Consider the following 12,440-nt stretch of genomic DNA (forward strand, 5'->3'; position numbering starts at 1 on the left):
TAAAACATCCTCGTCACTAAACTAAAAAATTGATTGAAGTAGGGTACTTGATTCGTTGCTAAAAAGATAGTATTATGTTTGAAAGATATGTAGGGCATAATTGTATTTGTTTAATTTTATATTAACTAAATACATTATTATAGGATCTAATTGGCGGTGTTTTTAACTTTTTATATTGTCCACCTTGTTTCCTTTCGCATTAAACTTTTTCCTTCTACTTACAAAATTTGTTTTTCAAAAAGAACATTGGATTTATCAGTGTGTTTTTCTGTGGGGAATATTGTGTTGGAAAAATGGGTTATGTTTACATTTTAGACTCGAAAGCTAAGCTGGATTTTAACTGCAATCCATTAAAGATTCAAGGGCACATGCATTTCTACATAATACATTCGTTTTGATATTTCATATGTGGCACACGGAATTTGTTTGAACTAGTAAAAACGCGCAGGCTTTGCGCCGGAACATTGTTGTTGTTGTTTTTAATTTTGTGGTATTGTGTTATAATCAGGATTGTATTTTTATATTTTTTTCCAATTAAGGCATTGTACTTTAAAAGGTTTATTCTCATCGTATCCACCACTCCTGTTGAAAATATCTATACATCATCCATTTTGCAGCTTGAGTATCCGTATATTCATACAAAATGTTTCCTTACAACCAACTGAACTTGTGGAAGAATGAAGAGTTTTTTAACACTAATTTACAATGAAATATAAACACCAAATGAACTTTCAAAGTTTATTGTACATAGTGAAAATGTTCTATAATGTTTTCAAAAGAAAAGATGCTTCGTTTGGAGTATCATTCATTAGGGGTTTATGCGGTTAATGTTTTCAAAAACCGCAACTAAAATTAATAGCATAAACCGCAACCGAAAAACTGCAACCGCAATAAAGACCGATGGTGGAGTTTTCTGTTTTTCAAAAATCGCAAATTTGCGGTGCGGTGCGGTTATTAGTTTTCAAAAACCGCAAAAAAACCGCACCACACCACATATATTATATACAATTTTTTTTTATCAATTATTAGTTTATTAAATATTAAAAATAAGACAAATTTTATGAACGAAAGGCGGATAAAATACTAGAAAACAAAAGTGTTGGTTTTTTCTTATATTTAACTTTGAAAAATGATGAAAATTAGACAATTTTAAGATATTTATTGTTAATTACTATTGATTTGACGCTTTTAAGATATTAGTTGTATGTGGTTTAAGTTAAATAGTTAATTGTCTTATACCTTATGGTTTTTTATTATTACAAGTAATATGTTTGAACTATTAAAACTATTTGAGCTCTAAACTGTGGTTAAAAACCACACAGAAAAAACAAAACTGCACCGCAAAAATAACCGCCTAACCACACCGCAAAAATAACTGCACCATGCGGTTTTGAAAATGGATTAACCGTATTTGCGGTTAGTGGTGAGGTTTTGGCTAATAACCGCATCGCGCTAACCCTTATCATTCATGGTTAAGATCTCAACATGATCTACTCGGTCCAAAAAAGGCTTCCTCTCTCTAGATAACCATGTCATTTATCTATGTTTTTCGTTCAACTTGCACCATCTTTGTAACGCCTGTGTTTCCGGGCTTGCCATTTTTAGCAATGTAATAGTCTAGGTTAACCTTTGTAACCCGTTTTGAAATAATAAGAATGTATTATTTGAGTATTATGTGTTTTGTGCTTAATTGCTTAATTATGTGGTCTGATTAATTAAGAATAAAAATAAGCGTCAAAATTTAAGTGTAAAATAAACTTAATATCTTTGGATAATGTTGTAGTAGTTGAAACGAGGTTTCCGAATATATATAGAACGCCCAAATCTGACTTCGTATGAGGAAGTTATGATTTATTGAAGTTTCGGCTTAGCGGTATGCAGCCTGAAATACTCGATTTGAGATCGACCGGGTTTTAGCCGAAACATTCTAAACGAGGATCGAAGGTCTCGTTGTTGGTATCGAAGCGATAAAAAGTTAGGCGAGAACGGACGTCAAACAAAGAAGTTATGAATTTATAACGAAGTTTTTCTGTCGCGGCCTATTAAAAATAAATAATAAAAATAAAGTCAAAATTAGCCGACGGAGTCCAAACGAAAGTTGTAGAGCGTAGTCTCACCTTCGCGTGGATATAAAGAACGTCGAAAACGGAGTTCATATGAAGAAGATATGAATTTCCGAAGTTTGATAAATAGATTGTATTTATTTTTAATTGAAAAATCCGGCATTATCCGAAGGGGGAGTCACCAGTCCGATCCGACGTACGCCCCGCGTACTCCGAAGAGTGTCGACATTTCGGATGACGCATGCAGTGACGACTTCGGAGGCCAGTACGCCCCGCGTACTCCGAGGCTCCAGCCTCCTATAAATAGGATGCGAGGGCAGCCGGCTATTTTGCTAATTTCTTCTCTTCTCTCTCCCGTTTTGCATCGTTTTGCGTGCCAGAAATACCACGAAGCCCCGGTATTATTCTCGAGCCCCGAGGCAAGTCCCGAGATCCTGAAGATCCCGAGAAGTGCGGTTCCCGAGCCGAAGCTCTGCCCGCGAGAAGTCCGATTTTTGTGGAGATCTTCCAGATCTGCTGTGGATTACTACTTCTGCAAGTCGTAGTGTTGTCCGATCGTCTTCTGATCAAGTGAGTGTATACTACCTTTCATAAACACGATAATAATACAAGTATGGTTTGAGTGTATTAAGTATATTGTTGTTTATGTGTATAATTTTGTTGTTATAAGTATGAATGTATATTCATTCTCTTCTATCTCATTGACCTGATTTACTTTCTATGAAATACGTGTTATGTGGGTGTGCCTCATCTGTTATGTGGAATATGTATTGAATGGAAATGATATACAGGTTTTAAACTATGTATGAAAATATATATTTTATCTACTAATATGTTGGGTAGAACATGGGTAGATAGTTGGTGTGTAATAAACAGATGAGAGGCCTCGATGTTGTTGTTGTTGTTGATCTAGTTATTCAGCGGAGTATGGATAACGACCACGGACTCTTTCTAGACAGTCCTGTGGAACGCTAGCAGGTTCATAACCTGTAGGTGTTGTGAACGATGTGTTCACCGATGTACTCTATCCCCCTCATGGTTGCTAATAGGATATCTATTGTTGAGGAAACCCCTTAGCAGTGATGTCCGTCCCGATGAAAATCCTAGATTAGGTCCCTTGAGATAGATGTTATTTTAGGGACGTAAAGTGAGGATAACGGGAATGGGTAATCGGGATAGTGATTGGTTGGTGAAATTAAATATAACTTATTTATTGTGGGTTGAAAACCCTATATGCTCACCAGGATCCCAAGCCTAACCCACTCAGTTTTATCTATATTACAGGTAGTGGCGCGAGGGCATAAGATGGTTGAATCATCAAGTTGTTTTGTTTACAAGTCTGTATATGTATATATTTGTTGAATGACTTGTAATGTTATCGTTTATGCTTTATGGTCTGTATCGGAACATGACATCCCGAGTATTGATTATATAATGAAAATGCATCTCTTCATGAAATGATTTGATAAATATTATTTTATCATGTTTTGTTTTGGGAACAAATTACGCAACTCTTTTAAATCAAAAGGATTTACTCTGAAATTATTTTAAAAAGCATAAACGAAAATCGGTCTTTTCTGGCCGAGATTTTGGGGATGTCACAATCTTGCTTAAGCCAAGGTAAACAATTTGTTGAAAATATCTATACACCATCCATTTTTGCAGCTTGAGTATCCATATATTTATAAAAAAATGTCTCCATACAACCAACTGAACTTGTTGGAAGAATGAAGAGTTTTTTAACACTAATTTACAATGTGATATAAACACCAAACGAACCTTCAGAGTTTATTGTACATAGAGTAAATGTTCTATAACATTTTTAAATGAACAAATGCTTTGCCCGAAGGATCATTCATTGTGAAGATCTAAACATGATCTACTCGGTCCAAAAAAGGCTTCCTCTCTCTAGATAACCATGCCATTTATCTATGTTTTTCGTTCAACTTGCACCATCTTGCTTAAGCCAAGGTAAACAATTTGTTGAAAATATCTATACATCATCCATTTTTTGCAGCTTGAGTATCCGTATATTTATAAAAAAAAATGTCTCCTTACAACCAACTGAACTTGTTGGAAGAATGAAGAGTTTTTTAACACTAATTTACAATGTGATATAAACACCAAACGAACTTTCAGAGTTTATTATACATAGAGTAAATGTTCTATAACATTTTTAAATGAACAAATGCTTTGCCCGAAGGATCATTCATTGTGAAGATCTAAACATGATCTACTCAATCCAAAAAAGGCTTCCTCTCTCTAGATAACCATGTCATTTATCTATGTTTTTCGTTCAACTTGCACCATCTTGCTTAAGCCAAGGTAAACAATTTGTTGAAAATATCTATACATCATCCATTTTTGCAGCTTGAGTATCCGTATATTTATTAAAAAAATGTCTCCTTACAACCAACTGAACTTGTTGGAAGAATGAAGAGTTTTTTAACACTAATTTACAATGTGATATAAACACCAAACGAACTTTCAGAGTTTATTGTACATAGAGTAAATTTTTAAATGAACAAATGCTTTGCCCGAAGGATCATTCATTGTGAAGATCTAAACATGATCTACTCGGTCCAAAAAAGGATTCCTCTCTCTAGATAACCATGTCATTTATCTATGTTTTTCGTTCAACTTGCACCATCTTGCTTAAGCCAAGGTAAACAATTTGTTGAAAATATCTATACATCATCCATTTTTGCAGCTTGAGTATCCGTATATTTATAAAAAAAAATGTCTCCTTACAACCAACTGAACTTGTTGGAAGAATGAAGCATTTTTTAACACTAATTTACAATGTGATATAAACACCAAACGAACCTTCAGAGTTTATTGTACATAGAGTAAATGTTCTATAACATTTTTAAATGAACAAATGCTTTGCCCGAAGGATCATTCATTGTGAAGATCTAAACATGATCTACTCGGTCCAAAAAAGGCTTCCTCTCTCTAGATAACCATGTCATTTATCTATGTTTTTCGTTCAACTTGCACCATCTTGCTTAAGCCAAGGTAAACAATTTGTTGAAAATATCTATACATCATCCATTTTTGCAGCTTGAGTATCCGTATATTTATAAAAAAAATGTCTCCTTACAACCAACTGAACTTGTTGGAAGCATGAAGAGTTTTTTAATACTAATTTACAATGTGATATAAACACCAAACGAACTTTCAGAGTTTATTGTACATAGTGTAAATGTTCTATAACATTTTTAAATGAACAAATGCTTTGCCCAAAGGATCATTCATTGTGAAGGTCTAAACATGATCTACTCGGTCCAAAAAAGGCTTCCTCTCTCTAGATAACCATGTCTTCTATCTCTATTTTCTCGTTGAACTTGCACCATCTTGCTTAAGCCAACATGAAGGTAAACATTTTGTTGATTTGTAAGCTATCAGCTTCGTAAAAATTAAAATAGAAACTTTGAAATAAAAAGACATTAAATTTTCAAGTAGATCGATATATTTGTGTCAAGTAATCGCAATGTACTTTCGTTTTATAAAGCATTGAAAAATGTGGTATATGCTAGCATATAACCATTACTGCGCAAATGCATAGCACTTTTTTTTACCACTTATAATCACAAGTAGATGATAAGATATTCGAAGAATATTGATCTAACTCAATAAAATTTTCAAAGTACATTACTAGTTTTTACTTTGAAAATCGCTAATTGCAAGAAATATCCATCGTACCTTTATTTAAATATTTATTACGCTTATTTTTGTTTTCCAAATTGTATAAGTGCAAATTGCTTTGAATTTTGGGTTATACTGATTATTACCTTCAAACATACTCGTAAGAGGCATATGCGTGTCTACAAATAGCACGTCAAAAAAAATCAGTTATAAACATTGGAAGCTTTTAACTCATCTTATTATTTTGGAAAAAATATCAATTTTTACCATTAAAATAGAAAAGAATTTACTAAAGATAAAACATGTATATTAGGATAAATTTTATTTTTAAAAAGTGCTTCTATATTTAGCAAACTAATAAAAGATTGTTTTTCATATTTTTATATAAATTAAATAGTATTTAAACACTTAATTTTTGAATTTTGATCATCCGAGTTATTAGGAGCATGAGAAAGTTGATTTATTTTTATTATAATAATTATAATATGATGTTTTTAAAAATAATAGTTTTATTATATGGATTTGTATTCATTAAACCTTCAGGTATACAAGTCACAGACTTCTCTCATACATAAGTGGAAGGGTGATCACAGTCGTGCATACTATCCATGATGCCACAACCATGATGTTTCGTGGTATATGACACGTAGGACAACAAGCCAATTGTGTTTCTTCTTCTCTCTTGCAACCATTTCCCACTCTCTCTTATGCTATCTTCTTCTTCGTTGTGAGTACATCAGTGATCACAATGGTGGTTTGTGGTGGTGCTATTTGATGATATGGAAACTCTGCATGCTCTTTTGTGTATGGAGTATACACTTCGGCTTTATCATTATAATAAGGTTTATACTCGATGGATAAAATAAAGTTTTTTTTTTCCAAGAACTTGTTTCATTTGCATATGATAAGTAATTCAAACAACTGCTTAAAATACAGTATCGAAAAATATCGTTAGCTAAATGACAATTAACTATACATCCAATCGCTTCTCATGGGATACTATATATATTTTTTTAGACAACAAACTATATCACTAAAGATCATGACCTATAAGTTGTTCAACATAGTAATAGTCCCAATGATGAATATACAAAGGATAATCCGATGGTTCTTTGAAAACTATATCGAAAACCTTTTTGTGAGAGATAAACATCCAATAGTAATGGACGAAATTTGTTATAAGCAACATGTATATAACAGACGTCTGAGTTAAAATTTTATTGGCATACAAATCTAATTCATATCGTATCGCTCAATTATGTTTTATGTTGCATCATCAATGACCTTTTTAATAATAATCGGTACTACTTTAGGACAACTTAAAAAAAAATTCATTAATGGAACGACAACAATCTATTATAATAAATGAAGGTTTTTTGTCATATGTATTCTTCTCATTCATTTGGACACATGACATTTTCTACAATTTTTAAATTTTCTATTTTCCACTTGTCATTTTATTGTATTTTTCATTTGATTAAATTAAAATTCCATATTTAATATGTAAGGTAATATATATGTAAAATATTTATTAGAAATGGTTTATATATATGTAATGTATTCAATACATTAAAGCCTTACTAATTTTAATAATTTAAATTTTTTCTCATTTTTCTTATAAATTCAAACTTTTTCAAATTGTTAAAATTTCATATTTAATTTTTTTTAATTAAACTTATGTAATACATGGGTCTTACCCCTAATATTTCAATAAAAGAAACAATGCTAGCTATTTCAAAAACATAATATGATCCGCTAGAATTCCAAATTTTAGAAAACTTACAAGACGAAAATTACAGACCATCGAGATAGGTGTCTATAGAAGTAATGAATCATCTTGTTTTAATATTTTGTATGAATTTTATAAGATTCTTGTTTTACAATATTATTTAATTAAACGAAATGTGAACTATATCCACTGACCCATTCAAAAGCCTTTTGAGTAGCCATGAATAAAAGAGAGAGATTATCTTCTATATATACTTTGAGGGGACATAAATGGAGTGATAACAAATGTTCAATTATGTGTGCACGTACGTTTGTTCCTTTTAGAAAATATAAATTGTTTTCTAGCTAAAACGTGACCCACTCATTCATACTTAACAATTTTACGATTTTACCACTTTAAAAATCTTAGTTCACTTTTACAAGTTTTAACGAGTTTCACATGTTTGGCTTCTGCCTTTTTCATACTATTCACATCTATACAATTAGATGTGAAAATAATCCGTTCTTGATGTAAACATATTACATATGTGTAATAGCTTAACAACATAAGACTTTTTTATTAAACTAGAATTAGAAATATAGGTTGCGAAAAAACAAAAAAGAAAAGGTTATCACGCAAATGGTAAAAGTAGATATCAAATTACAAATGGAGGCGTTGCGAACTTGCGATTTACAACAAATTTAGTAATTCAGATAACTCTATCTAAAATAATTCATATAAATTTTTATTGGGGTTTTTGGACCTCTACAATATATTCATTTTGAGAAATTAAAAATGTCTTAGGATGCTAACAGTATTTGTAAGGATGGTAAAAAATGTCATTTAACTTTCTTTTTTTTTATTATTATATCATAAAACTTGTTGAATTGTTAAAAAAACAACATTAAAATCTAGATTCACATCTTGATTTGATATTTTTTTAAATGTGCAATAAACTTTTTTTGGCAAAAAAACGCCATTAAACTTTATGATAATTCATGCATGAAACATAAACATCCGAATGCAAATGGTTTGGTTTTCGCTTTATTGTAAACCACTCCATATATATATATATATATATATATATATATATATATATATATATATATATATATATATATATATATATATATATATATATATATATATATATATATATATATATATATATATATATTGAGTATATAATTTTTTTAAAATAATGGGTAATTATATTAACTAGAGGAATTTGGATGGGTGTGTTTCGATTGAACGATGTAAGATAAATGAGACAAATCGCTTTTGTAACATTTGAAATAGATAATGATGCTTTTTTACAGATTTGACAATATAACAAACATTAAAAAGTCACATAATAGCAATGTACTTTGCTTTTGACTTTTGTAACGAACATGGGAAGAACGGAATGATCCATTCCATTCCATCTGGCAATGGAACGAACAATTTTATTCCTTACTTGATTCCATCATACCAAAAAAGATGGTGTAATTAATCTATTCCCAAAAATCCATTGTCTTATAAGTGTATAATTGCTTCTTTCCTGCAAACCGTGACAATATATCTTGATCCAATCTAACAAAATCCTTACTGGGTGTCCTGTTAAGAGAAATTCAATTTATATATAATTTAAAAGGGTATATAATATTAACATTATTTTAAGAAAAAGGCATGAAGCATAAATACAAGATCTTACTTTGTTGTCATCTGAAGGGCGTCATAACATAATCGAGTGTGAATAGAGTGTGGAGATGTGCTGCAAGGGGAAAAAGTTAAGAAATAGCAACATACTTTTACTATTTTGTTTATTATAGTATCCTACTTTCAAAAAAAAAATTATTATTTTATTATATTATGAGAAATATACCATCTATACCATTTTATTTTCAAATTTTATTTCTTATTAGGACGTTATATTTTAAAAATTCACTCAACTATAGCAGTGAAAAGTTCTTTGCATTTAGATAACATTATTAATATTGGGGAAATTTTCCAAAGTAAATGTGATGTAGTTCTAAATAAAGTCACACTGTTACTAATAATGTTCTTGACTTTTATATAATCTTGAACCTTTACCTTGAGCAAAAATATATAATACCTCTATATCCAACATAAACACAATTGAGTAACTTTATAAGAAACCAAACTTTATACCAGTAACTAGTTTTTATAAAACTATTCTTACAAAAGTTTCGGATTTCTTTATATAATGCAAAAGTTCTTTTGTAACTAAGTCAACAACTTACTCGCCAAACTCGATAGCAGACTAAGCAAAAGCCTACATATTGCAACAACAAATTCGATCTTAAATTTGGAGCTTTTATCTAGACTTAAGAGTAGAAAATTAACTAAAAAGCTCAACCTTTATAACTAACAATGTCCCCATCCCACCATATCTCCATCTACGATAATCAAATAATTACATCATTTAATGACCCATGTATCATGTTATAACACAAATTAAATCATTTAAATAAGTTATATGACAAATTGAGCTAACCAAGCATTTCTGATAGAGGAAAGCTACAACATACATGACGTTCTAACAAAAAGATATATGACCGGAACACATAGAATACAAGTGTTAGAAATATGAACAAAAGAAACAAAAGACTACAATAAATTTATGAATTACTGCTCAAGTAAAACCACCCAAGTCATAAGATCAATCACACATGATGTTAGGTCGGCGAGAGACGTAGGATGCAAATATGAGGTTCACCATAAAAAATAGATTTCATGAGATAAAAACTTTTAAAAGCAAGTTACTATTATATATATATATATATATATATATATATATATATATATATATATATATATATATATATATATATATATATATAATGTTGGTATATGTAAGAATGTTTATATGAAAACTTTACATTGGTCTAAAAACTCCAGAAAATCCAAGATTTTTTGTAAAAATAGTTTGTGAGTTTTGTTTCAAATCTTGTATTATAGCATGTTTATCCTTGTTTTATCTTGTTTGAAAAATGTATATAGAGTGATTCCCAGAAAATCATGTATTTTCTGTGTCATGAGAAATTGTGGTCTTAAACCCAAAGACCGAAGTGAGGTGGATAGTACAAATAATCAACACAGTGTTTATACTTTGCAAAACTAAGTGATATGTATATTCGGCGTAAAACTTATAGTAGTTTTGCTATTCTCTATGTGAGTCGTTATAACCATACTAATATGACGGAGTAACTGTCTTGACGTTCTTCAGGCGTCGGTTTCCAAGAAGACATTTGTCACCCTAGACTGGTCTGTCTAGCTGTAGCGAGTAGCTCAGGTGTGGGGTGTCAACCCTGTATAGATCTATACACAAATTCTCGTTCTCCTTCCAGGAGACTCTGATTATAACTACAGGACTTTCGGTGTACACTAAGGTAGGTACAGTGAAGGTGCGTCTCACAAGAGCCTTAATGTAATTTTTACACGAATAGTGTGTTTCATTATTTTAGTGTAAAAATAATGTTACGAGTGTATATTTTTTACTATAAGTCATAAATAGTAAAAATGTAATCATTTTTATCGAGAGTGTCGGTATAGTTCGTTGTTTCATCGTTGTTATCAAAATAGTCGATTGTTAACGATAAGCTCACGAGATGCCCAATTTACATATAATTGACACTAATGCCCAATTATCATAAAATGTGTCATATAAGGCCCAATTAGGATAGAAGGGGTCATATAAGGCCCAATTTTTGGTCCAAATTGTTATAGGTGGCCCGTTTTACTAAATAATCCAATTTCGGCCCATTTTATATAAAAAGTCATTTTTGGCCCAAATTTGTTAAAAAGTTCATTTTCGGCCCATTGTAAAAGAAAATGTCATAAAAAACCCATTTTTACCAAAAATGACCCTTTTAGCCCAAAAATACCGAAATTGACAATAAAAGGCCTATTTTTATCAAAAATGGGCCCAAAATACCGAAAATAACACAAAGGGCCCATTTTATCATAAAATGTCCATTTTGGCCCATTGATACCGAAAATGACATAAGAGGCCCATTTTTACCAAGATTGTCAATAAAAGCCTATTTTTATAAAAAATGACACTTTTGGCCCATTAATGTTGAGAACATCAATAGAAGCCCATTTTTTTATCTGTATTGTCAATTATGGCCCCTTTGTATACTTTCTTTAGTTTCATAGAAACTTTTAACATGTTTAATCTTTCGAAGCATCATAGGAAGTTACATAAAGTGACTTGTTTACTAATAACTTTGAAACTTGGAAGAAATTTCGAGTTCATGAGTGTTTATCATGGTTTCATAACATATCACACAAAATATCATGAAAATATACACATGCATACAAAAACAAGGGGTATGAAGCTCACCTTGAGGATTGATCGGTATTAAAGAGGGAAATGAAGGAGATTTTCGGCCTTTGCTAGCTTCTTTGTGAAGATTGGTGAAGTTTTGGTGTTCTAGGATCTTAATCACGAAAAGAGGTGGTTATGAGAAATGATCTAGCATAAACGGATTAAAACAGCTTTAGTATGGTTAACAACTTACCAAGTTGATGAAAAGCTTCAAGAGGATTCTTTGAAGAAACACACAAACTCACGATTTCTTGGAGAAAAAATGAGAGAGCTCTTGAAGATTTAGAGAGAGAGGAAGATGTGAGTGAAAGTTGAAGTGAGAAATAAGAGAGGTGGGGTGGTCTCGTCCGGTTCAATAGGGAGGAAAGAGAAGAGGTTAAGGTGGTCATTACATGAAGGTTTAGCATCTTAAGCGTAGAAGTATGGTGGGTAGTTTGCATGGGTTACCTCCATATAAAGGTGAGGTGTCACCCAAAGTCAACACCCAAAATAAATGGCTCTCGGCCCATTAAATGATCCATGAAGGGTATTAGTCCAATTAAGTCTTAAATTAATTCCTCATGGCCCAATAAGATCCATTAGGAGGTTTACGGCCAAATTATGTTGATGAAGAGTTTTTGGCCCAACTATGGCCCAAATAAAGGTTCTCGGCCCAACATCGAGTGATTATAACTTATCGGATTAGGTA

The sequence above is a fragment of the Lactuca sativa genome, chromosome 6 (genome assembly GCF_002870075.4).
Source record: "Lactuca sativa cultivar Salinas chromosome 6, Lsat_Salinas_v11, whole genome shotgun sequence".
Classification (NCBI taxonomy): domain Eukaryota; kingdom Viridiplantae; phylum Streptophyta; class Magnoliopsida; order Asterales; family Asteraceae; genus Lactuca; species Lactuca sativa.